The sequence below is a fragment of the Cervus elaphus genome, chromosome 14, assembly GCF_910594005.1.
Source record: "Cervus elaphus chromosome 14, mCerEla1.1, whole genome shotgun sequence".
NCBI classification, from domain to species: Eukaryota; Metazoa; Chordata; class Mammalia; order Artiodactyla; family Cervidae; genus Cervus; species Cervus elaphus.
In genome coordinates this window covers 15,121,322-15,146,388 of record NC_057828.1, presented here as the reverse complement: position 1 = coordinate 15,146,388, position 25,067 = coordinate 15,121,322, and the positions used below count along the sequence as shown (strand labels likewise).

At 42.3% G+C, this 25,067-nt stretch overlaps 1 long non-coding RNA gene across 1 annotated transcript; it reads right to left on the bottom strand.

Annotated features, from left to right (window-relative positions):
• Window positions 1-54: 54 nt before the first annotated feature.
• Window positions 55-24,835, bottom strand: LOC122708115. Its single transcript, XR_006345007.1, has 3 exons — window positions 23,280-24,835; window positions 20,855-20,921; window positions 55-656 (listed from the first exon to the last, which is right to left on the bottom strand). It is a non-coding gene; the product is annotated as an uncharacterized LOC122708115 (long non-coding RNA).
• Window positions 24,836-25,067: the final 232 nt, after the last annotated feature.

The following is a 25,067-nucleotide window of genomic DNA, read 5'->3' as shown; positions in this document are numbered from 1 at the left end:
ATGATGGGCCTAATATAGGGTTTGTTTCACGATACTAACTTTTGGGGGGTATTTTGTTACACAGAATTAGATAAGCAAAGCAGATAGTTCAACGATACTGGTAATAAATAACCATTTTAATAACCAATGTAGGTTTTCCATTCTTATCATTGCATTCTTCCTTCTTTCTGGGCAATACACAAAATTAAATTTTTTATTAAAACTAATTTACTAAAATAAATAAACAAAACTAATTTACTACTTTTACTGAAACAGTTAAGTCTTGGAAAGCATTATAGCATAGAAGGCCTGAAGAATTAGCTTCTGTTGTGATGCTATCACAACTACCTTTTTCACAATCACTGGCTTGCTCTGAGCAGCCTTTGTGCTGAGCAGTGTACACAGATCATCTCAGAACACGCGTCTCACAAACACCTCGCTGATAGGTATGAAGGCCACGTGTCTCATTTAAAGGTTGACAACATTTCTGGAAGGCTAGTGCTACCATTATCCTGGCTCCACAAAGAGGAAATTGAAGTAGAGAGGTGTTGATTTCTTTAAGGTCATACATCAGAATCGGAACCAGGAATTGAATCCATTTATGAGTGACTCTTCATCAGATATAGGCTCCCTCTCGTTTTGATCTCAGGTCACCCAGTGAAGCTCAGTTTGGTCATCTGTAAGGTGAAGTTATTATAAGAACCTCATAAGAAACATATAAGAAAACAGAAGTTATCCATTATAAACAAATCTATAGTTAGGACTTATATTCAACTAAATTTAGAATTCTACTTCTCAAAAGGCTTCCCAGTTAACAAGTAGTTAATCTGTTATTGTTCCCAACCTATTGTTACAAAGCCCATAAAACAAATTCATTTCAATTATCTATGTGCTTTGTTCAAATGAATTTGAAGGAAAACACTGTTTCTTGAAGCATGATTCAAAAGCATCTCTAGTTTCTGATAAAAGCTTTCATTATTCAAACCCTCTAGAAATAAGAAATCATCCAGAGCAGTAGTTTTTAGTATTTGATCTTTAAGGACCTAGGGGTTCTTCCCCCAGAGCTGTTCTCTTTAAATCTATTTCTTTTCTATCTAGTACAGGGGTAAATAATATCATATGTGCTTTTGTTTCTGGGGAGAAAAGTGATAGCTTTTATTAAAATCACAGAAGAATACCAGACTCAGAAAAGGTCAAGAGCCACTATCCTAGAACATAAATAGCAAAGGAAGAGACGTGAAATGTCATCTTCTCCAAGCATCCGACTGGAAATTAAACCTGCCCAGCCTGTGCTGGAACCTTCACAGTGTGTGCCCCTCTCCCAGGCCTCCAATTCCATTTCTGTGAGATGCAGACATGTGGAAAGAAATCATCTTCCTGGAACTTCGTGCTACCCTCGGACTGAATCCAGTACCTACAACACTTACCACTTAGCATTTACAAGGCTAAAACTCTTATTCTCATTCTCATCCCCAGAATACCTGAAGGCAGCTATCATGCTCTCCTCTATCCCTTCCCAATTCCTCCAACTTTCTCAAAAGAGCCTCCTGAGAGGACAGCATACCCTGCATATCACCAACTCGATGTACAACAGGGGTCTGGCATTGTCCTCCTCATTGGCCCCAGGACTATACTAACACAGCCTAAAGTTGAATGTGCTTTAACAACTCTATGGCTTTGAACCTGGCATTCTAGCATTCTGGGTAATTAAAACCTGACATTTTCCCAAACACTTCATTACCTGGGTATCTCAATAAATGAATGAATGGATGAACACAAATTAAAAGAGCTTGAGCACTTAAGGGTCAGCAAAGAGGGTTCTAAATAAATAAGAAAATAGCTGTTTTATCCTCATATCCCTTAAGTTGAAAAAATGAAACAGAGAGACGGGTAGTGTGGAAACTCTGGTTGTAGATTCAGGTTGGAAAAGGGGAAGTGGGGATTCCCATAGAACCAAATAAGAAAAACTTTCCATGACTCATTTAGACACTTAATAATTTTTTAAAGGAATCTCGACTTGTACCCATGTCCCCATCCACCCCGAAACACAAATAGGACACTCAACTTAACACCTCCAACATCTCTTCCATAAAAGAACATACTCCACACTAAGGAGCCAAAATGTGTCCATTTTTATGAGGTAAAACAGAATGTTTTAGCTTGGAGATAAAGAATAAAAAAATTGACACAGTTTACAGGCAGCAAATAATCATATTGTGACTTGACAAAACTCTGAAATGAAACTTTTGGCAATATGAATTCCATCTCCTTGTGAAAGTATTTTAATTAAAAATTACTATACCCTCAGGTTCCTTTCAGTTGTCTCTTGATCAAGCTGTTCTGTCTTCTTTTCCCTTCTAAGGCAGATTCCTCTTTTCTCCTCTCCCCATTTCTCTGGTATTACAACAATTTGAGGAGCACGTCAAGCTCATGACCACCTCTTGCTTCAAGCAGTCCTGCCCAGTTGTGTGTCTGTTTCCCACAGGCAAAAAGGGAATGTATGAACCATTTCCCTCTGATACACTTTTACTAAAAAATTTAACCGTCTAGTTGGCAGTGTTGCCAGAAGTTTGTCCACCCCAGAAATCTCAATGCCACTGTGCAGGGACCAGGGAGTCACAGCCACCTAGTGACTCCAGCAGAGGCCAGGGGCCCCAGACACTCGGCAACCACAAGCTGGACACCACTTCTACCGTCACCCACCCAGCCACTTCCTATGATGCTGGTTGGTGTGCTTCTCACTTCATTTATTTTGAATAGGTAATATCTTCACAAGGCAAAAAGTCAGAAGATGCAAAAGGACCTAATCTTTGTCCCCAGCCACTGAGATTCCCCATCTCAAAGCAACCGATGTTCTTGTGCTTTCTCACAGATATGCTTCATGCCAGTATGAGCAAATGCATAATTTTTACACAAATACGAGCACTGCACACACACTCTCCTGCACCTCAGCTTCCCACATTTGACTACTGGATACCACACGGCATCATCAAACAGGCAAAGCAACAGCAGGTGGTTTCCCAGAAACCATGTAAAGAGCTTCAGGAAGGTGGGTGTGCTCAGCGGTGTGAAGTGCTCCATTGAGATGAAGACTGAGAAATGACTGCTGGGTCTGGCAAAGAAAAAGGGGGGGAGGGGTGCCATTTATGACTTTGGCAAGAGCTGTGACTAGCGAACAGTGGAGGCCATACCTGAATGAAGTGGATTCCAGGAAGAATGGAGGAGAGCAGGTATAGACAGCTCCATGAGACAGATTCACCCCAGCCAACTCCTAAGGAAGAGGATCAAGGCTGTCCCGGGGTCATGAGAGGGATGCTTCTAAGAGAAATGAGGAACGGTTCTTACCGTAAGACTGAATGATGAAGAATAAGAAGGAGAAAATTACAGGAGCTCCGTCCCAGGCAGCTGAGGGGAGGGAGTTCGGGACACACTGGAGAGGCCTGGCCCACAGTCAGCGTGGAGATGGCTCACCCAACACAACGAGCAGGAAAGTCAGGCAGGAAGGTGGGGGTGTGGACGCAGACACAGGGGAGTCATCTGGCACAGGCTTCCAAATGGTCGTTTTATTTTTCAATTATTTTTCTAATTTTATTTATTTATGTCTGACTGTGCTGGGTCTTCATTCCTGTGCAGGCTTCTTCTCCAGCGCAGAGAGTGAGGGCTACTTCCCAGCTGCAGGGCACAGGCTTCTTACTGTGGCGGCGTCTCGTGTCGCGGCGCAGAGGCTCTCGGGCTGACACGTGGGCTCAGCAGCTGTGTGTCCAGGCTCCAGGGCACAGGCGCTGTGGTCGTGGTACACGTGCTGAGCTGCTCCACGGCATGTGGGATCTTCCCGGACCAGGGATCAAACTCATGTCGCCTGCATTGGCAGGCAGACTCTTCACCACTACACCACCAGGGAAGCCCCCAAATGGTCACTTTAAAAAGCAGGCAGGAGGCAGAGGAGAGTCTTATAGGGGAGTCTTTATCCAGAGGAAGAAGAGAACGAACTGACAGGAGAGCTGAAGACCCCAAGGGTCCAAGCAAACCGAGTGTTAAGTTTGTGGTTCAGAACATAAAGTAGTGGACTGGGATTTGGGGTTAGCAGATGCAACTATTACAAATAGAATGGATAAACAACAAGGTCGTACTGTATAGCACAGGGAACTATATTCAATATCTTGTGGCAAACTGTAATGGAAAAGAATATTAAATGCATATATATACAGCAGAAACCATTGCAAATCTATACTCCCATATTTTTTTTAAAAAAAGAAAACGTCCCTCTAGTGAAAGCTATGGTTTTTCCAGTAATCATGTATGGATGTGAGAGATGACCATAAAGAAAGATGAGTGTTGAAGAATTGATGATTTTAAACTGTGATGTTGGAGAAGACTCTTCAGAGTCCCTTGGACTAGAAGGAGATCAAAAAAGTCAATCCTGAAGGAAATCAGTCCTGAATATTTATTGGAAGGACTGATGCTGAAGCTCTAGTACTTTGGCTACCTGATTCAAAGAACTGACTCATTGGAAAAGACCCCGATGTTGGGAAAAATTGAAGGCAGGAGGAGAAGAGGACAACAGAGGATGAGATGGTTGGATGGCATCACTGACTTGATGGACATGAGTTTGAGCAAGCTTGGGGAATTGGTGATGGACAGGGAGGCCTGGTGTGCTGCAGTCCATGGGGTGGCAGAGCTGGACACGACTGAGTGACTAGACTGAACTGAACTGATATGTATACCTGAATCACTTCACTGTACAGCAGAAATTAACACATCATTGTAAATCAACGGTATTTCCAACAAAACAGAACATAAAGTGAGATTAGTCAGGATGTGTGTTTCTCACGCAGATGAATATACACGTTCAGGTGAAATGTTAACCCTGTCTGGAGCCTGGTGCTTTGGTGGATGCGCCTGACAGCGTGGTGGACAGAATAAAAGACATCCTCTGGGATTCTGAGCCCCTGGTGTGAGCAGGGACTGTGGATGCGATAGTTACATTATGTTTTGTAGCAAAGATGAAAAGATTTTGCAGGTCCCTAATCAGATACCTGTGTGTTAGTCATTCAGTCATGTTTGACTGTTTGTGAACCCATGAACTGTAGCCCACGAGGCTCCTCTGTCCATGGGATTCTCCAGGCAAGATTATCGGAATCAGATACTTAGAGGTCATCAAAGGAGATTATCCTGGGTGGGCTGAGCTCACCAGCAAGCCTTCTAAGATGGGGCTCAAACTGCATGAGTCCTGCAGCAGCCAGAGGTGAACCCTGCTTGAGTTTGGAGGATTCAGAAGGCAGCCCCTGCCGATTCCTGGCTGGCTGCAGGGTTTTGAGACCCCAGGAAAGTGGGGGGGGGGGTCTTGGCTGAGTGGGGGGTTGACTGGACTCCTGACACTTGGAAAATATGTGATACCAAATAGGTGTTGTTCTGAGTCCTCAAGTCTGTGAGAATTTGTCATCGCCGCATAGATAACAATATATGTTACGTATAACTGATTTACTTTGATGAACAGCAGAAACCAACACACCATTGCAAATCAACTATACTCCAATAATTTTTTTTAAAAAGAAAACAAAACTAATATAGAGGGGGAAAGAGGCCACAGAGTGAGGGGTGTAGACAAAGACTGATAATGAAGGATGAACTGAGCTGAGTGAGGAAGGAAGCAGGAAGACGAAGAGGGTAAAGCTCAGGGAGAGAGTTGGCGCATCGACGTGTGTGACCTCTGAACGTCATCTGGTGTCCAAGGTGGGCTGAGCGCCATGCCAAGCAGGGGCTCCAGGGAATGGGCTCTACTTGGAAGAAGAAGAGCTGTTTAAACAGCATATGGCGGCGGCTCTTAGTGGCTTGACTGCTGGGCTCCACGTGACTGCAGATGTGTGTTGCTCTCCAGTGTGATTTGAAGCCACAGAGGACGGGGTTGAGATAGCTTCCCCAGGGATGCAGGTCCTGTGCCATGAGACTGGCCAGACATTAGCAGATTTTCTGGGCCTCCACTCAGGTTCCAGAAGGTTTCCACAGGAAAGCACAACTACTCGAGTTGACGTGACTCCCTGAGGACAGGTCTGTGCAAGCTCCAGGAGAAACATCCCTCCAGAAGCCCTGAGAAAGGAGAGTGGAGGGATGGAGGCAGAGACCGAGGGAAAGAGAGGCAGCAGACAGAGCAGCAAGAGAATCTACAGATTTTGAGAGGACGAAGGCTTCCTTCCATCACAGGGTGTGACAGGGTGAGAAAAGTGCCCTGAAACCCTTAATGAACAGATGAGGCTTCAAAGTGATTTTCAGTTCAGTTCAGTCGCTCAGTCGTATCCGACTCTTTGCAACCCCGTGAACCGCAGCACACCAGGCCTCCCTGTCCATCACCAACTCCCGGAATCCACCCAAACTCATGTCCATCAAGTCTGTGATGACATCTAACCATCTCATCCTCTGTCGTCCCTTCTCCTCCTGCCCTCAATCCTTCCCCGCATCAGGGTCTTTTCAAATGAGTCAGCTCTTCACATCAGGTGGCTGAAGTATTGGAGTTTCAGCTTCAACATCAGTCCTTCCAATGAACACTCAGGACTGATCTCCTTTAGGATGGACTGGTTGGATCTCCTTGCAGTCCAAGGGACTCTCAAGAGTCTTCTCCAACGTCACAGTTCAAAAGCATCGATTTTTCAGCGCTCAGCTTTCTTCACAGTCCAACTCTCACATCCATACATGACCACTGGAAAAACCATAGCCTTGACTAGACGGACCTTTGTTGGCAAAGTAATGTCTCTGCTTTTTAATATGCTGTCTAGGTTGGTCATAACTTTCTTTCCAAGGAGTAAGCGTCTTTTAATTTTATGGCTGCAATCCCCATCTGCAGTGATTTTGGAGCCCAGAAAAATAAAGTCAGCCACTGTTTCCACTGTTTCCCCATTTATTTGCCATGAAGTAATGGGACCAGATGCCATGATTTTAGTTTTCTGAAAGTGATTTTAAATGACACCAAAATCCTAAGGAATGTTCTCGGGTTGAAATGCATCACCAGTTCCATGGTGCACTTGGTTTTCCTTTGAGCCCAGTTATTCCCATGTGCAGATTTTCAACTTAATGGGCATCAGAATTTTCAGAACAAAATTATATTTAATCCAAATAGTAAAACTATCCCGTTACAATATTCAGGAGAAAGAGTGGAAAGTAACATATGGAAAAAAAAAACAAAAACAAAAAGGTTGGAAATCATTTGCACAAGCCTTTAGTTAATAAATACATAATGCATAATGAAGTTTCCTATCTCCCCACCATGCAACTGTTCATGTGCTGTTATGTGGAATTTTATTGGCATTTCTAATAATGGAAATGATGCAAAGAGGCAGGATTCTTTAGTAAACAGCATTTTCCTTAGTGATAGCTGAGTATTATCTTGTGTTACATTCTTGCTGTTTTTTTCCAGAGCTAGTCTTTATGCCAGCACAGAAAAAAGTTCATTGAGTGCTTGTTGTCTGCCTTTGCCTGTTCTTCACTATCTATTGAATCTATGATTATACGGAACCAGCAAGAATATAAAACAGGAAAGATAACAGATGAAAAAAACTAACTGGGAGATGTCTGATTGGTCTGCTTTAAACTATTGCTTCTGAACAATTAAGAGAGCTCTGCATTAATTCATCAATATGAATATTAAGCATCAATACAACTATCCTTTTGGAAGGTTTCTATAAGCTCTAACCTTTGGCTCTGGGTGTTATCTCTGAACAGTAAAACCAGACTTAGACGGAGACTTTTTGACAGAGGTGATTCTAGCCTCATCTTTTTTTAATTGAACAAAAGATTCTTTAAATTCTACAGTGCTTTACAATCTTCAAAATATTCACACACATGATTTCATATAATCTCATAATTACCCTTTTTTATCCTCAGCCCCTATATTTCCCCTGCTTCCCTCTCCCCAGTGGTAACCACTAGTTTCTTCTCTATCTGTGAGTCAGCTTCTTTTATGTTTTATTCACCAGTTTGTTGTATTTTTTAGATTCCACATATAATTGACATCATACAGTATTTGTCTTTTTCTGATTTTCTCAGTATAATGTCTTCCATGTCCATCCATGTGGCTGCAAATGGCAACATTTCCTTCTTTTTTCATGCCAGTCTACTACTCAACGTGCTTCTTCACTTGGGTTCCAGGACACCCCAGTGTGAAAAGTTCTGTGAAGAAACGGAGTGGATCCAGGGGTGGAGCGTGAGCCGCTGTAGCACAGCAACGCCGCCAGCAGGGTTGTGTTCCTTCTGGAGGGAGAACCCATTGCCTGGTCTTTACTTCCAGAGCTGCCTGCCTCCTTTGGCTCGTGGCCCTTCCTCCATTTGCAAAGCGCATCATTCCCCAGTCTGGTTCTATTGACACATCTCCTTTTTCTGACTTATCCCCCCATTGCCCCCTTACAAGGACCTGGGGATGACACTGAGCCCAGATGGATATTTCAGAATACTGTCTATCTCAGGGTCCCTAACTTAATCACATCTGTCATATACATTCCAGGGATTAGGACGTGAATATCACTGGGGAGGCAGGGGCAGGGGATTTATAGTCTCTACCATACTTTCTTGCGATGCTTCACTTTCTCGAGATCAGTTAGCTAATAAGCGGCAAAGATGGGGTTTAAACTTGGGCTTTTTTGACTCCATAGTGAAAATTCTATGGTTTGTGCTTCCCTTTAAGCCAACACATACACCTACCTACCCAGTACTCAGAAAGTCACACAGGAAGATTCTGGGTCTGAAGTTAACCCATGACTCCAAGGAAGAAATACTCATATTGTATGAAGGATGGCAGCCTTGGGGTTCCTTATCCACCAAGTTACTTTTGTCACAATACATTACAAGCAATCCCTACATCTCCAGAAGAGGTTAATGCATAGAGTCTGCTCTAGACGCACAAGTGCTTCTCACTGACAAAGATCTCACGAGGCTGATAAAGGGACTTACTCTTAGCACTCTAGACTATGTGAAAGAATAATAATATGAATACCTACCATTTTCTGAATGCTCTCATTCCCTCAATTCAGATCAGTCGCTCAGTCGTGTCTGACTCTTTGCGACCCCATGAACTGCAGCACACCAGGCCTCCCTGTCCATCACCAACTCCTGGAAGCTTGCTCAAACCCATGTCCATTGAGTCAGTGATGCCATCCAACCATCTCATCCTCTGTCGTCCCCTTCTCCTCCTGCTTTCAATCTTGCCCAGCATCAGGGTCTTTTCCAATGAGTCAGTTCTTCACATCAGGTGGCCAAAGTATTGGAGTTTTAGCTTCAGCACCAGTCCTTCCATGGAGAAGGCAATGGCAACCCACTCCAGTACTCTTGCCTGGAAAATCCCATGGACGGAGGAGCTTGGTAGGCTGCAGTCCATGGGGTCGCTACGAGTTGGACACTATGAGTCAGACACTACAAGTTGGACCAGAGTCGCTAAGAGTCCAGACGAGTCAGACTAAGTGACTTGGCAGCAGCAGCAGCAGCAACAGTCCTTCCAACAAATATTCAGGACTGATTTCCTTTAGGATTGACTGGTTTGATCTCCTTGTAGTCCAAGGGACTCTCAAGAGTCTTCTCCAACAACACAGTTCAAAAGCATGAATTCTTTGGCGTTCAGCTTTCTTTATGGTCCAACTCTCATATCCATACATGACTACTGGAAAAACCACAGCTTTGAGTAGATGGACCTTTGTCAGCAAAGTAATGTTTCTGCTTTTTAATATGCTGTCTAGGTTCATCATAGCTTTCTTATTCCCTAAATATATTCATATGTGCTTTATCTCACTTAATTCTTAATACAACCACAACTAATGGGAATTATCATTTTTTGATAAAGAAATTGATATTTATACATATTGAGTGAATTACCATAAGCTGTAAGTGAAGGGAAAGGGTGCAAAGACTGATCTGCTTGCCTCCAAAATCCATATTCTCTTCTGCTAACCCAAATACCTTCCCAAGCAAACAGCGATTTCCTATTGAACTCTACTCATGACCAATCGCTAGAAAGGAAAAAACTGAAATGTGTACTGCACTAGCGAATTACTTTCTGCAATTTTTTCTTCGGCAAACTTCAAAGGCAAGACAGTGACTTGTGCAGACGTTGCAAATAACAGAATCTTTTACCCCTCATGCAGATTAGCATAGTTCCCAGAACAGTACAGATACCCGGTAAATATTTGGTGAAAGGTAGTGAATAAATTTATTTAGATGCAAATTTTCAACATTTTCAGAGAATGAGATATTATTCATTTCTTCTATGAGATCACATGGGATTTAGTTAGGGGAAGGGCAGATAACCCCAGCTAGTACACTAATAGCAGGATTCCTCAACGGAGCAGGGAAGGGATGCTCGTCATTGCAGGGCTCCACGCCCCAAGGGGAGTGATGGTTTTTAAAGTATTAGTTGTAGGGCCATGACCACCAATGCACACTAAGTAAAGCTTTCAAATCCTTTAACACTTACCAACTGATTCCCCGAGGCCCTCCCCTACCCACCACGCTTCATCCACTCATGCATTATGCTAACATACACTGTTCCCTACAAAGTGAGAGGCTCTGTCCCAAATTCTAGGGATACAAAGATGATCAGGAATCAGTCCCTGCTCCCAAGAGGGCAGAAACAGTAGCAGGAGAAAGATACATGAAATGAACACACTAAAGTATTATAAGAACTGTGCATGTTTGCCATGTACAGTGAGGAGCAGCTCAGAAACGGAACAGTAAATTCTCCCTAAGCAAAGGAGAAGTGGGACCAGGAAAGGCTTCAGGGAAAGTAAGCTTTTAAGGACTGGATAGGTGCTCCTGAATTTGGAGGAAAGGGCAGGAGACAGGAGGAAAAAGAGGGACGTTTCCAGATAGAAAGAAATACATGAGTAGAGCTGCAGAGGGATTGAACCACAGTGCTTAAGAAAAAGAGTTAAAACAGGGTGGTTTAGTGGCTACTTTTCACTGTGAAGAAACAGCCGTCAGTCAAAAACGTAATTCGACCCTACACAAAGAGCGTGTATTTCTGCCTCCATTGCCTGCTGTCGGCCACAGGCGTGGCCTCAGCTGCAAGACCCTCTGTGGATTTGGGGGGCCACATCTGCTTCTGGAAAAGCACTTGACAGGACCTCTGCTTCAGCGGCCCCAGCACTGCACCTGGGCCAGGTCTCCCATTTCTCTGCCCATCAAGGAACAGGTGAAGCCTCCCCACTCCTGCCTTGGCACCTTCCGGCGGCAGCCTTCTTTTCCCCCCTCTGACTGTCTCCTCCTCATCCCGCTTCTATGTTATCTCTTCAGTGGAACCTTCCAAGTAGCTAATGTGTACCTAGCTGCCATCTCTCACGTGAGCCAACAGAACTAATCGAGGTCAGAATGGAAAAACAAGCAGACATTTGATGCATCATTGCGCTAAAACAAAACGGTCTCTGGGAGTTTTGTCTGTGTGTCCTTCCCTAGTTCATACACCTTAGAGATAAGAATGTGAGGTAAGTACTTAAGGGATGTTTGAGTCCTTGAACCGTGTATACTTCCCCTCATTTTATATTTATTCTGTTCCCATCACTTAATCTACACAAAGAGAAGCCCACAGTAGAGAAATCCTCTATGAAAGAGCATGTAAGCAAATGATTAAGTTTGACTTGATGTACTTTCACGTCTGTTGCAAGCTTCTCCAGGGATAAGTATCTTGGAAAGACAGTATTTCCAAGTTTAAATGTCAAATTAAGTTCAAAAATAGCCCACTGGAGTGTTTCCCTCAGGCAAAGCAAATCCCACTGTAAGCCCAACACGTCAGGAGTGTGTACAGTTTAAAACAACGGCAGATAACGCCACAATAAAACCCCAAACACTGGCAGCCTATGAAGATTTATGATTGGCCATGTATTAGGAGAGTCTATTTTCAGCACTTTCTTCCCAAACAAGGGGACTTTCTGCATTTGCAAAGAGCTATCCAGGATAATCACCAGAAAGAAAACAGCATGAGTAAAGATATCCAAAAATAGTTTTAATAATGCTAATCTAAAAAAAGTAATTAAATATTCACATTTCATTACCACCCACATTTATAGTCCCCCTGTTTTTCCTTTTCAATGTCCAAGTGTCCATATATCTCTTAAAAACCACAGTATCCATCACTTTGGTCTTCAGCACTCTAGTCCCCTAGAGTTAGGGAGGATCTGAAGTATCGTATCATCCAACCTTTTCTGTTTCTCTTGGCTGCGCTACACGGCATGTGGGATCTTAGTTTCCCAATCAGGGACTGAACCCATGTCCCCCTGCATTAGAAGTACAGAGTTTTAACCACTGGACCACCAGGGACGTCCTTCAGTCCTTCCATTTAACTCATGACCAATTTGGCAAATTGTACAGAGCATCTGCTACCTAAGAGGCAATGGACCAAGGCCGGAGGAGAAATGCTGACATGAAAACTACATGATTCCACGATTCATTTAACAAAGGTAATTTCATTTCTACCTTAAAGAAGTTTTACATTTATTTGAGTAGACTGATAAAATAAGAATAAAGCAGAGAAGAGTAACTGTAAAAAGACTGATTCAAACTAAGAGCAATGCAGAGATGAAGGAAGTTAGTTTAATTGGTGGCATGTTGCAGTGATTTGGAGTAGATGTGAAGCACAGACACATCTTCACTAGATGTGTAAGTTATTTTCCAGAGATGGAATAGTGTTGGTAAAAGGTCAAAAAGAGTAAAGAATACTTATTAGCTCATGCGAAATAGACATCCAGAGACGGGTGTCTGCAGGATACATTAATTCCGTGGCTTATCAAATTCATCAGGGCACCTCTTTTCCCATTTTTCTCTATTCTGCCACACTCAGTACGTTGGGTTCAATCTTCCCTTCACGTCACAAGTTAGTCTCTGCCATTCTTTGCCTCACTCCAGATACCACAGCATCCAAACAAGAGAGCCTGTTTAATCCCTGGGTCTCCTTCTGAGAACGAAGAGATCCTTCCCAGAAGTTCTGCAGTTGACTTCACATTAACTAGAAGTAGATTATGCACGCATCCCCAGATCAATCTCTGACAAGGAAATAGGATCACCAAAACTAATCAGGATATTGCAGTTGAGTCACAGACAGATAAGCAAACATCCAACGTTTGTGTTTTCTAGTAAGGGGGAAAGCAGACTAACTTCTGAGAAGGCACAGTGCTGAGTGATCAGAGCTATTCCCAAAATCAGGGTCTGGGAGCCAATGTGCTCCTTTTCCCTCTTTGGAAAATGGCTCATCCACAAAGGCTGAAGAGGATGAAGACTAGGGGGTCCCTCTAGGCAACAGCAGGCCTGGTTTAATAGACAAAGGTTTGGGACTGCCTTTTACATCCTATTCAAACCACCATGCCATCAGGAGCACTCGAGAGAGAGGGGCAGAGGGAGGAGGCAGTTCAAGGGGCAAGCACAGGTTAAAAAAAAAACCTTTGGATAAGATGTTTGGAGATAAAGTGGGTTTTTCTCTGCCTTCCTGTGTTGTCAGGAGGTCCATCACCTCATTAACCAATCTTGGATCCTCAGAGGGTAGGTCTTTCCCACCTCTTACTGGGAAAGTGCTTCTTACTGGCCACATAATGCTCAATACATATATTTAGAGAATTTTTAAAATCAATTTATTATTTTCTCAATTACTGTATTTCACAACATGATGTCAGAATTCCTACTACCTCAGAGAGGGTAATGTTTTGGTGAAAGTAACTGTTGCATCCTGCGTCAAGGGCGTTATCACCTGGGACCCAAATCAATTTCCAAAATCATATGTTGTGGTGTTGTCATTTTAGTGAGGAAATGATGACGATGCTTTGTGAAACCACACCTTTTTTTTCCAGCCACTGCTTTTTTTCTTTATGATAAGAGGGAATTAGACACAAAAACAGAATGAATCATCATTCCATCACCACCACTTCCCTTTTGCTTTCCTTCCTGTTTTCTCATTGGAGGCTGCATGTCAGGTCACTGCTAGTCTCATTAGATTCTCAAACCAGGCTTAGATCAAAGTGCTGAAAAGATGTTTTGTCCTTTATTCAACTAATATTTATTCCAAACATTGTGCCAGAGAATTAAAAAATCCAAACAAGATACAGCTGTGCTTTCCAATGAAGCAGCTATTAAAAATGATAAAAGTACATTTATTGACATGGAAAGAGGTCCACAATAAATAAAAATATATAGGTAGAAGCACTGTTTATTTTGATGTGTATATATCCATCCAAGTATTTATTTGTTATTCAAATATATACATAGATACATTTGGGGATGGGGAGTGCTATTTTAAACAAACAAAAACACTTGACTGTAATGATTTGTCTTCTATAGGCTGGTAGGGGTGGGAGTGGTGTAGATGGTGATCAGAAGAGAGCAGATTCATGCCAGTGAGAATAAATCTCTATGCTACTTCCTTCTGCCTCTACAAACCAGGGAAAACTGGTCTTGCTAAGATTCTAATCATGGTAAAAGAAAGATTATAATTTTAGAACCTAGAGTAGATTATTTTTGCCTAGTATACTTTAGCTTTCCTGCAATGTACATTAGCTACATAAGAAAAATCTTAAAGGATATAGTTCCTATCTTCAAGAATCTCTTATAGAAGATAAGATAGAAATAAAACATTGCCACACAATATTCATGAGAGCACAGAGGAAAAAGCCAGTAGCTGTACCTGGAGGTACCTAGAAAGGTTTCCCCTAGGATCTGGTCCTTGAATTAGGCCTTTTATTAATAAATCAAAGTCTCTCAGAGAGACTACTGAACATCAACACACAAAGGAGCCTGATGATCCAGTAGGACTGGATCTTGGACGGTGTGTATGGAGATCCACATGGGAAGGGGTATTAAGTGGTTGGAAGAAGAAGCTGTAGTAGTAGATGGGAACCAGATGACAAAAACACAAGTTATCTTAAAAGTGGAGCCTTCATCCTAAACATGATGAAGAGTTACTGAAGACTACTCTTGCCTTTAACAAAAAAGTAAACACAATATTAAGAATTTTTTCATGTTAATTTTTTCTGCAATCATAGGACAAAGAACACAGAGCACCATCTCTGTTCATAACCTGAAGCTGTAGGTCCTTTAGACTAACTCTTTCAGATTGGAACCGTATGATTAACCCTGGGTCTCCTGCATTGCAGGCGGATTCTTTACCATCTGAGCTACCCGGATGCCCTATCTGCAAAGCAAGTCTCCTGATTGGGGTCAGTAGGTAATAAATTTTTCACTGGTCTAAGAAGCAATAAGAGAAATAAGTATAACATAATAAATTTTGTGTAAATCTAAATCTATTCAAAGCAAACTCCTAGAGATAGTGAAGGACAGGGAAACATGGCATGCTGCAGTCTATAGGGCTCACAAAGAGTCAGACAGGACTTAGTGACTAAACAACAAATCTATTCAATTTTTAAACTTGTTTCTGATGTCTATCATTAGCAAAACAAAAAATAATCTTCTGTTGGCAGCCCCTAAGTTTTCTTTAGTTTCTTGATTATGAAAGAAAGCTTAAGTTCAGGGAACCACTAGACTCTAGTCTAGTTTCACTAGACAGTGAAAATAGACCAAAAAAGGCAGGGCGGAGGGAGGGGGTGGAATAAGTGAGCAAAAGCACTGGAAAAACAAGACAGAAATCGGAGAAAGGAAATTCCAATGGCCTAGAAGAAAGTGTGGAGGTGAAAAAGGAACTAAATTTAATAACAAAGCATTTGTTCTCTGCAAGACTGGAATCAATCTTTTATTTAAGAGAGACACAGTATATCCTTCTTTTAAATGTTTCACACCAAATATCTAGTTTACGTGTTTCTATTTTTAGGAGAATCATGGGAGCCTGAAATGCAAGAGAGGTATGTGTGTTAGTAGAACTGGCTATAAGGAAATTTTTTACCAAGTGAAACTTCATTCTTCCAGTTTTTAATACTGGGGAAAAAACCCTCAGTAGAACATGTTGACAAGGAAGGAATTAAGATTATGTTCCGGCTTATGGAATGCAGAGAAATTGCATGTATTTGATGGGAGTTTCACCTTATAATTCACTTATTCTTTGTATAATCTTTTTCTCCAGGGTTGTTCTTGTCTCTGTCCTATAGTTAGTTCACTTGCAGGCACTTGTTCCTAGTCTGTCTCTTGAGTGGTTGTATTCTAGCTACCCACTTTAAGGCTTGCAAACCCCAGAGTCCTTACCCTGTCTTTTGCGTGTATCCCTGCAGGGCACCCAGGCCCACAGACTCATTTAAGTTTGTTTACCTACTTTCCCTTCCAACAAAGAGCAATAAAGAAAATGACCTTAGCTCCATAATCCTCAACCCTGATTTATAGACTGAGGCATCCCATTAGTGGTTTTAATTTCAATCCTAACAATCAATTGTGTTTTGGCAGGATATCTCAAAGTTAAACATCATAAAGCTAGGTTTAATGTCAACTTATTGCTGTATAAATGGAAATATCCTTTTCATATTTCACTTTCCATTTGTGTTAGATCATAATAAAAATTAAATTCATCTGTCTCTAGCAAATGTGTAGTATGTTTAGTTAAGAGACAAGAAGAATAGAAATTAGAAGGGCAGATTGAAAGACAGGTTTGAAAATGAGAGATATAGAAATTTAAATCAGACTTTCCCTTTTAAAGAACAAACATTCGGGTTTTGTAAAATCCATCAATGTGTGTTTCCTCATAAATAACAAAAGAGGAGGATAAAATTTAAAGCCACTCATACAAATTTTTAAAAATGTTACATTTTTGCCAGGTAAGAAAATAATTTTGAGTGTGTGTCACTATTTTATTTATTTATTACTTTGGCCTCAAGGCTTTGAGATCTTAGGCTCCCCAACCAGGGATTTAACCCAGGCCCTTGGCAGTGACAGCTAGAGTCCTAACCACTGGACTGCTAGGGAATTCCCTATGTCACTATTTTATTTTCTTCATCATCATAATTATTTCTAACATACAAATAATTTATAAACACATTTTACCATCAATGGTTTAAATTTTTATAAGCATTTTTAGTAAAATATATAAATCTATCTTTAATTCTATTCAGCTTTTTCTACTCTCCTACCTAAAAACATCTACAATGAGAGTTGTTTGCATTCTTCCTCTTTGGGGTACATTTTAAGCGGCTAATAATGAATCTAATTTCTCAATAATTTAGAGTATGTATCAGAAAGATATATAAATTAAGTACAGAGGCTTGCATTGAAAAAAATATACTACTATGACCGTTTCTTAATTGAGGATTAATAATAAGTATTTAGAAAGTATGTAATAGGTAGCTAAAAACTTCACACATGTGTATATAGACACATGCATACATAAATACAGACATATATAATTTTGTTTATCCTTTATAATGACACTATGAGGTGGGTGCTTTTGATGTCTCATTTTACAGATAAGGAAACTGAGATTTATTAAATGGAGGCACTTGGTTAGTAAGAGGCAAAGTCAGAGACAAAATCTAAGTCTGTCTAATTCTGAAATCCATTGACAAAAGCCTCAGTTCAGTTCAGTTCAGTCGCTCAGAATAGCCTAGGTAATTGTAAAATAGGTAAGCAGACCAGTAGCCCTATAAATCATGATCATTCAGTTCAAAATGACAGCTAACACTGACAGCCTTACTATAAATGCTCTAGTGAGAAAACACTTTCATTCTTTACAAAGTCCATTTCACACCTCCTCAATGCCTGGCACCTAGGCATTGCATGCTTAGTCGTGTCCGACTCTGCGCCCCGTGGACTATAACCCACCAGGCTCCTCTGTTTATGGGATTTACCAGGCAGGAATACTGAAGTGGGTTGTCATTTGGCACCCTAGGAGCCACTTATACATATATATTTAATATATATATATTTAATAACAATAGTAATTATAATAGCAAGCACTTAAGACAACAACATGCTCCAAGTACTTTCCTTACCTTTATATATATCTAACTCATTTAACTCACACAACACATCTATGAGGTAGTTACTATTGCTATGCCCATATTACAGATGAGGAAACTGAGGTACAAAGAGTTGAGGAAACCTGTCCTGGGTCACACAAGTAGTAAGTGACACAATTAGACTTCAAGCCCAGGCAGTTGTGGTTCCATAATCTATAGTCTAAATAAACAGATGAATGAACGAATCATAATGATTTTTGTCGACATAAATAAAAATGTATCACTGCTTTGTTTACTGCATGCAAAGTAAACATTTTAACGTCTCAGCCCAGCCTGTAAGGTAGGATCTCGGACTTCATCTTTTGTCTCACACTGCCTCTCACTCCATTCTGATTCAACAAATTTGCTTCAGTGGGTTTTTTTCCCAGTTTGAACCCTTCACACATGCTGTTTCTTCTCTCAGGAAAGTCATTCCTATATTCTTAACTGGTTAATTCCTATTCATCATTTAAGACTCCACCTAAATACAGCTTCTTGTGAGAAAGTTTCTCTGATATGCCAATATAACCTGAAAGGTCGGGGCATGCCCCGGGAAAGTGCTGCAAGGCAAATTCCGGAGGCTGGCTAAACTTCCGGGGACCGACCCCCTGCAGCCTGGTCCAATCAGGTACCAACACAGAGCCCTTGGACACTCACCGCCGCTGTAGCCCGCGCTTTCTTCCTTATATGAAAAGACCTGGCTTGGACGCCGACCCTGGCTATAAAACCCCTCCCCACCCCTCATACCTCACAGACTCCCTTTGTCTCCTCACTCACCCGCCCCAGGGAGTTCTGCCCGAGAGCGACGCTTAATAAAAGGCCTTTACCACCGGTCCTTAGAGGCGGCTTTTTTCTTCCCGCGGTGTTTCTCTAACATAACCCAGATGTCTACTTCTGTTATAAAATCCAATAACATATAAAATAATTTCAAATTACGCTTGCCAGTGTGTGTAGATCTAATTGTCTTTCTTTCACTACCTTATAAACTTGAGGAGAGTAAAGGTTTTGCCTCTTTTTTTCTATACATAGCCTGTAATGGGTACTAGATAAAGGTTGCTGAAAGAAAGAAAGGAACTCAGTCAAAAGCATTATTCATAATAAACTCTCTTAATATTGTATGTGTATATGAATGATTGAAAATTATCAAATATATTTGCCAAGCGCTAACTTAAAAACCAATGAACACCCAGGACTGATCTCCCTTAGGATGGACTAGTTGGATCTCCTTGCAGTCCAAGGGACTCAAGAGTCTTCTCCAACACCACAGTTCAAAAGCATCAGTTCTGGGTATTCACTGGAAGGACTGATGCTAAAGCTGAAACTCCAATACTTTGGCCATCTCATGCAAAGAGTTGACTCATTGGAAAAGACCCTGATGCTGGGAGGGATTGGGGGCAGGAGGAGAAGGAGACAACAGAAGATGAGATGGCTGGATGGCATCACCTACTCGATGGACATGAGTTTGAGTAAACTAAACTCCAGGAGTTGGTGATGGACAGGGCTGCTTGGCATGCTGCGATTCATGGGGTCGCAAACAGTCGGACATTACTGAGCGACTGAACTGAACTGAACTGAACTAAACTTAAAAACCAATACATGTTGAAAGAATATTCATCACAGTTTAGAGGCGCTAAGATTGAATATATAACACTGAATATATAACAGAGAAGAAGAAAACTGACTTCATACTGGCTCTGTTTTTCCTTAACCTTTGTATTCTATTGTTTTTGCTACAAATTAATCACGAAAGGAATGTTTCCTATAGTTTAGAGTATACATAATGGTCCATTTCCTGAGATCCTGACTCCCAGGCCTGCCTGAGTTAAGCTGAAATACCTTTGTTTAGTTCACAGGAAACATCCTGACCAGGCCTACCTGTGAATGGCTGCAGGAAAGAAGAAATAAACATATCCACTCCAGAGTCTGGCTGGAACCAGTAACTATTTGCAGTAACTTAACATCTTTTTTTTATTTTACCTCCTCACCCCCTTCTACTCTATAAAAGAAACCAGCATCAAACCCAGGCAAGATGGTTCACTGGGACACTAGTCCACCATCTTCTTGGTCTGCTAGTTTTCTGAATAAAGTCATTATTCCTTGCCTCAACAACTTATTTTTTCAATTGACTGGCCTGTCGTGGGGTGAGCAGTACAAGCTTGGACTCTAACAAATATGGTTATCAAGTCAAGGATGCAACCAAAACCAAGGCAGATCTACCTCCTCTTTTCTTCCTCACCATGTGAAAATGAGGCTAAGCTTGTGACAACAGCACACCCCATCTTCTTTGAGAAATATCTCCCCACCACCACCATCACAGGGCTCTGTCAAAGTGTGAGCAAAGACCAGTCAGGGCCTCAACACCTCTAGTAACCATGATTCATTCAGAAACAAGTCCAAGACCCTATTTTGGTCAGTTCTCCACGTGACGGCTGTGCCATTTCAAATAAGGGGAATTTCTTCTTCACCTTTGGAGTCACAATTATGGGAGATTTTAAATTTAAGGCTGATTACTAGCCATCTTTCAAAACCACGTGGAGAAAATCTCTCTACACTACAACAGAAAGAGGCCAAAATACTAGCAAGAACAGAAACAGAGATAAGAAACCAAGAGAAACCTCTAGTCATGCAAGCCCTGGTATTCAACTGTACCCAAAGTAAGCTGTCTCCCAGATTTCCCAGGTATATGAGCAAGTATTTATTTTTGATAAAGTTGACTTGAGAAGAGCTGTTAGTAACAGCCATATCCCCCAAATCATCCATCTTCCCAACCAGCTAACACTTCTAGTACTTGAAACCATAAGGTCTCACAGAGACCCATTTCAAGATCTACAGAGAACATAAGGTTGTTGGTTTGACTCAGGCTTATGGTGAGCTTACCCACAATGCATAACAACAAAATTTTACGTCCTAATCATAAAATCATACCAGGCCAACCAGAGGCAGGGAAAGTGAGTATCCCTGAGGAAGGAAGCAAAAAGGAAGAAACTCACCCCATCTGGAGCAGCTTCTGTACCCCTGTCACCGGCATTACAGGTGAGGCTCCTGGGGAAACATCACCTGAGTGAAGAGAATTTCACCCCGTCAGGCCTGGCTTCCTCGCAAGAATTGTGACTACAGAGGCTGCTGTTGGTCTGAACCTGAGTCTGGGTTATCACTATTTTAAACTTCGAGAACAAGTAATCCTAAAATCATCTTGTAACCATTGGAATTTCACATATTTGTAGGATAGAATTGGCTTGAGTGTTAGAAACTGAGGTCTTCATTTCATTTTATCCACAGAGTTCCTCAGTGCCTTAGAAGAAGAGGGAGAAACAGTACAAAGTTAAATGAGCTTCTAAATAGATTTTTTTTAACTCATAGCATAAGCAGCAGCCTGAAGGCTAAGTGCAGGCTCATCATAAAATGTGGGCTTTTTGACAAAGAATTCTATGTTTTTTAGGATTTTTCATTCCAAGAGCTTGGTTTTCCAAAGAGAAATGGACTCAGGTCATATTAATTGTTAATATTTGAAGAACATTTACTGGAAGGCAGGTGCCACTGCTTCTTGTTTGACATAATTTAGCCTTTTTAATGATCTATTGTCTTCATTTTGCTGATGAGAAATTACAGCTTAGATTATTTGTGCAAATTCACACAGCTGTGTAACCACAAGCTTTCTCTACTATTTCCAGTTTCTCTACCTTTTCCAGAACCTCCAAACTGCCCATCAATCTTGGGTCTCTCTAGGCAGCTCTTTCTGCCCCTGTGTACATCAGTGATTTTAAATCCTTGTTACTCTATATAAAATCTCTACCCTAGACTTAGCCATTTTGTTCTACTCTCTGGGAGATTCCTCAACTTTATTTTCCATTTCTTTTATAACACTTTCTAAAATTTAATGAACACTTTTAACTTCCAAAAGCACTCTTTTGTTCTCTGAATTTCCTCAACCATGATATCCTTAATTCCTCCTGTAAGGATACTTATTAGAACGTATTTGTGTTTCTCTCTTGTTCCTTGTCTTACTGAAAGGCAAGTATGTATGCCCGACCCACGATGAGACCAAACAATAGCAACATGTTGGAGTTTGCAGCAGAGAAAGGTCTCCTGCAAGGAAAGGAACGGCACAGGCCTTAAAACCCCCAAACTCCTGGAAAGCTCTCAACTAAGCCCTTTGCTAAGAAAGGGTAGGAAGTCGCAAGGGGAATGTAAACATCTTGGTGGCAGAGTCTTTGTTCTGGAGGTCAGGGCTGGTCGGGGAACATGTTCCTGTAAATCTATATCTAACAAGCGTTACTCTCTGTTCTGACAAAACAGGCCCAGGTGAGGAGGCACAACTCTCCCCTCTGAGGTTGTGGTCCTGGCTGAGAGGAGGCAGAGCTCAGCTAGTGGCTCTCTCGGGGCCAGGTCCACAGACCTGTCCCACCGTCATCACTGAGGGAGCCAGGCGCCCAGGACCCAGCTGGCTCTCAGGCTCCTCAGGTCACCCCTACGGCAGGAGCAGGTCCTGCAGACAGCGGCCCGGGCAGATGGCCGCTACCCTTAGGTCGCAGAGGTGGGGATGGGGGCAAGGGTCACCACCACCTCAAGGCCTGGGCCAGGCCAGTGGGTGACCACTGAGAGCTCTGTGTCCCTGCCGGACACAGCCCCCCACCTGTCTGCTGGGCCCCCAGGTCACCCGCTGGACAGAGGCTGGATGAGTCGGAGGGCCCTGGGGAGAGGGCTGGGATTCACCTCTTACCTCACTCCCTGCCTGAACCATCGCCCCACCGACTGGAGCGACTTTGCTGAATGGGACCTCAAACAGTCACTTACTGACGGTTGCTCGCTTGGGGGATGGGTCCATGGCAGCATCAACCAATGGCCAAGCAGGGCCACTAATGGTCACTCACTGAGAGTTGCTCTCTTGGGGGAGGGCCCACTGCAGTGCTTCCCAATAGTGGAGCTGCATTAGCGGCCTGCTGGTAACCAGCTGCCTGCTTCGAGGGTGGGAGGCTAACAGAGTGCTGCACTGCGGCCTCCCGAGGACTGCACTGGGCCTGCGCTCCATACAAGGAGACTTACTAGAACGTGTCTGTGTTTCTCATTTGTTCCTTTCACTACATTCATTTATTTTCCACTGGTGTTGGAGCATTACCTTGGATGTGCGGTGATCCCATATTCTTTGTTCATATTTGAATGTAAGTGGAGCTGAAGATGGAAGGGGAACAGGGTTTGAGGAACGGTTGCTAAATAGAAACTTGAGACCAGACATAAAACACTCTCCTTTCTGACCCTATTATACTGGGTTGGCGAAAAGTTCGGGTTTTTCCCATAAGATGTCAAGATAAACCCCAAAGAATTTTTGGGCCAGCCCAACAGGAGCTTAGGAAGACTTAAAGAGATGCAGTTGTACTGAAAAGATTACACCGTAACCTTGTCCCGGCTGTCACTCACCAAGATACAAGCGAACGCCATGAAGCAGTCTGGATGCCGGAGCTCTTTCTGGTCTCCGAGACCTCTTGTTTGCGTCCAGCTGTTCTGTCAAGATTTTGTCTACCATATTTTAATCTTTCTTCCAGGTCCTACACAGGTGGGTCTTTGCTTCCTAACCCTGAGAGTGACCGTGTAACGCCCGCTGTTTCAGATCTTGTTGCTTCTTTTGAGTAACTGCCTTCTCCAGGCACAATTAGCATTATTCCGCCTGACTGCTTTGTTCTCATTTGTTGTCGACTATGAGGAACGTTTCAAAGGGTCTCTGGCCAAAGAGACTGTTTCTGCCTGGAGTCCAAAATGAAAATATATCTGACCCTTGTGTGGAGCTACTAAATGTCATTCAGTCACGGAGGCTGTGCAGCGTCACTTGGTGCCGGGTCCCGCGAGACTGAACCAGTGGCTCCCGCCAGCTCCGGGCAGTGTGGTCTGCGCATGCTTCACAGCGGCCATTCCGGGAATCGCCTGCGCATGCTTCATAGCGGCCATTCCGGGAATCGCCCTCAGCGGAGTGACCAAGTTTATGTCCAGCCTCTCCACCCCATCAGCCCCCATCCGATCATTGGCCATCATAGGTGTGCAAAGGCGTGGCCCCCTTGTCTCCATTTGGGAGACATTTGAAGGCCCCTCAGAATTCCGATAGAATAGGCCGAGAGTTCAGTGGCAGTCACGCGGTGGGTCTGCCTAGTCCTGCCTTCCTGCCTCCCTCTTACAATCCTTCTGCATGTAACCAGCCATCCGAGTCTGTTCCGGGGAACCCAGTCTAATGACTAATGTCAGTAAGGTTTAATAATCTCTTCATGTCCAATATCTAACAGGTTACATTACATGTAGACAAGTGTGGAAAGAGAAATGAATCATTGATTCTGCCATTAGAGAGAACTAATTCACAATTATTTAAATCTTCCTCCAAAGTACTGGCCATTTTATATTTCATAATTTGTGTTTACTAATGCATAGCTCTTTGAGTAACGAGTTTATAGGAAAAACATGAGTTAGATGGAAAAAAGCACCCTACCTGACTCAACTTTTATTCAGTTCTGATTATTTCATCTCTTCTAATTTTAGGACATAGCATTTCTAGATAATTTGAAAAACTCTGTCCATAATTCATGTTTAATTTCAGTTTCAAAACTTTAGGTGCAGTGTTAAATGTGAAGACTTTTTTTTTTTTTTAAATCTCAAGAATAGCTTCAAGTACACCTATTGTCTGTCCAGCAATCCTTCCTTTCTTCCCATTCCTATAGCTTGTGGTCCCATCCCAATGGGCTGTCAGTATGATGCTGCCTTGTCCCAAGACCTGAGCAGTGACCTAGACTGGGTAATAAGAGTACTCTATCTCCCCAGACAAAACTATAATTCAAAAAGATAATGCACCCCTATGTTAGCACTGCTCAAGATAGCCAAGACATGGAAACCACCAAATGTCCATCAACAGATGAATGGATAAAGAAGATGTGGTACATATATGTTACTATGGAATAGTACTCAGCCATTCAAAAAGAACAAAATAATTCCACTTGCAGGAACACAGATGGAACTAGAGATTATCATACTAAGTGAAGTAAGTCAGGGAAAGATAGATACCATATGATATCATGTGTGGAATCTAAAATATGACACAAATGAATTTATCTATGAAACAGACTCACAGACATAGAGAACAGACTTGTGGTTGCCAAGTGGGAGGGTGGGTGGAAGAGGGATGGGTTGGGAGTTTGGAATTAGCCGATGTAAACTATTATATATAGG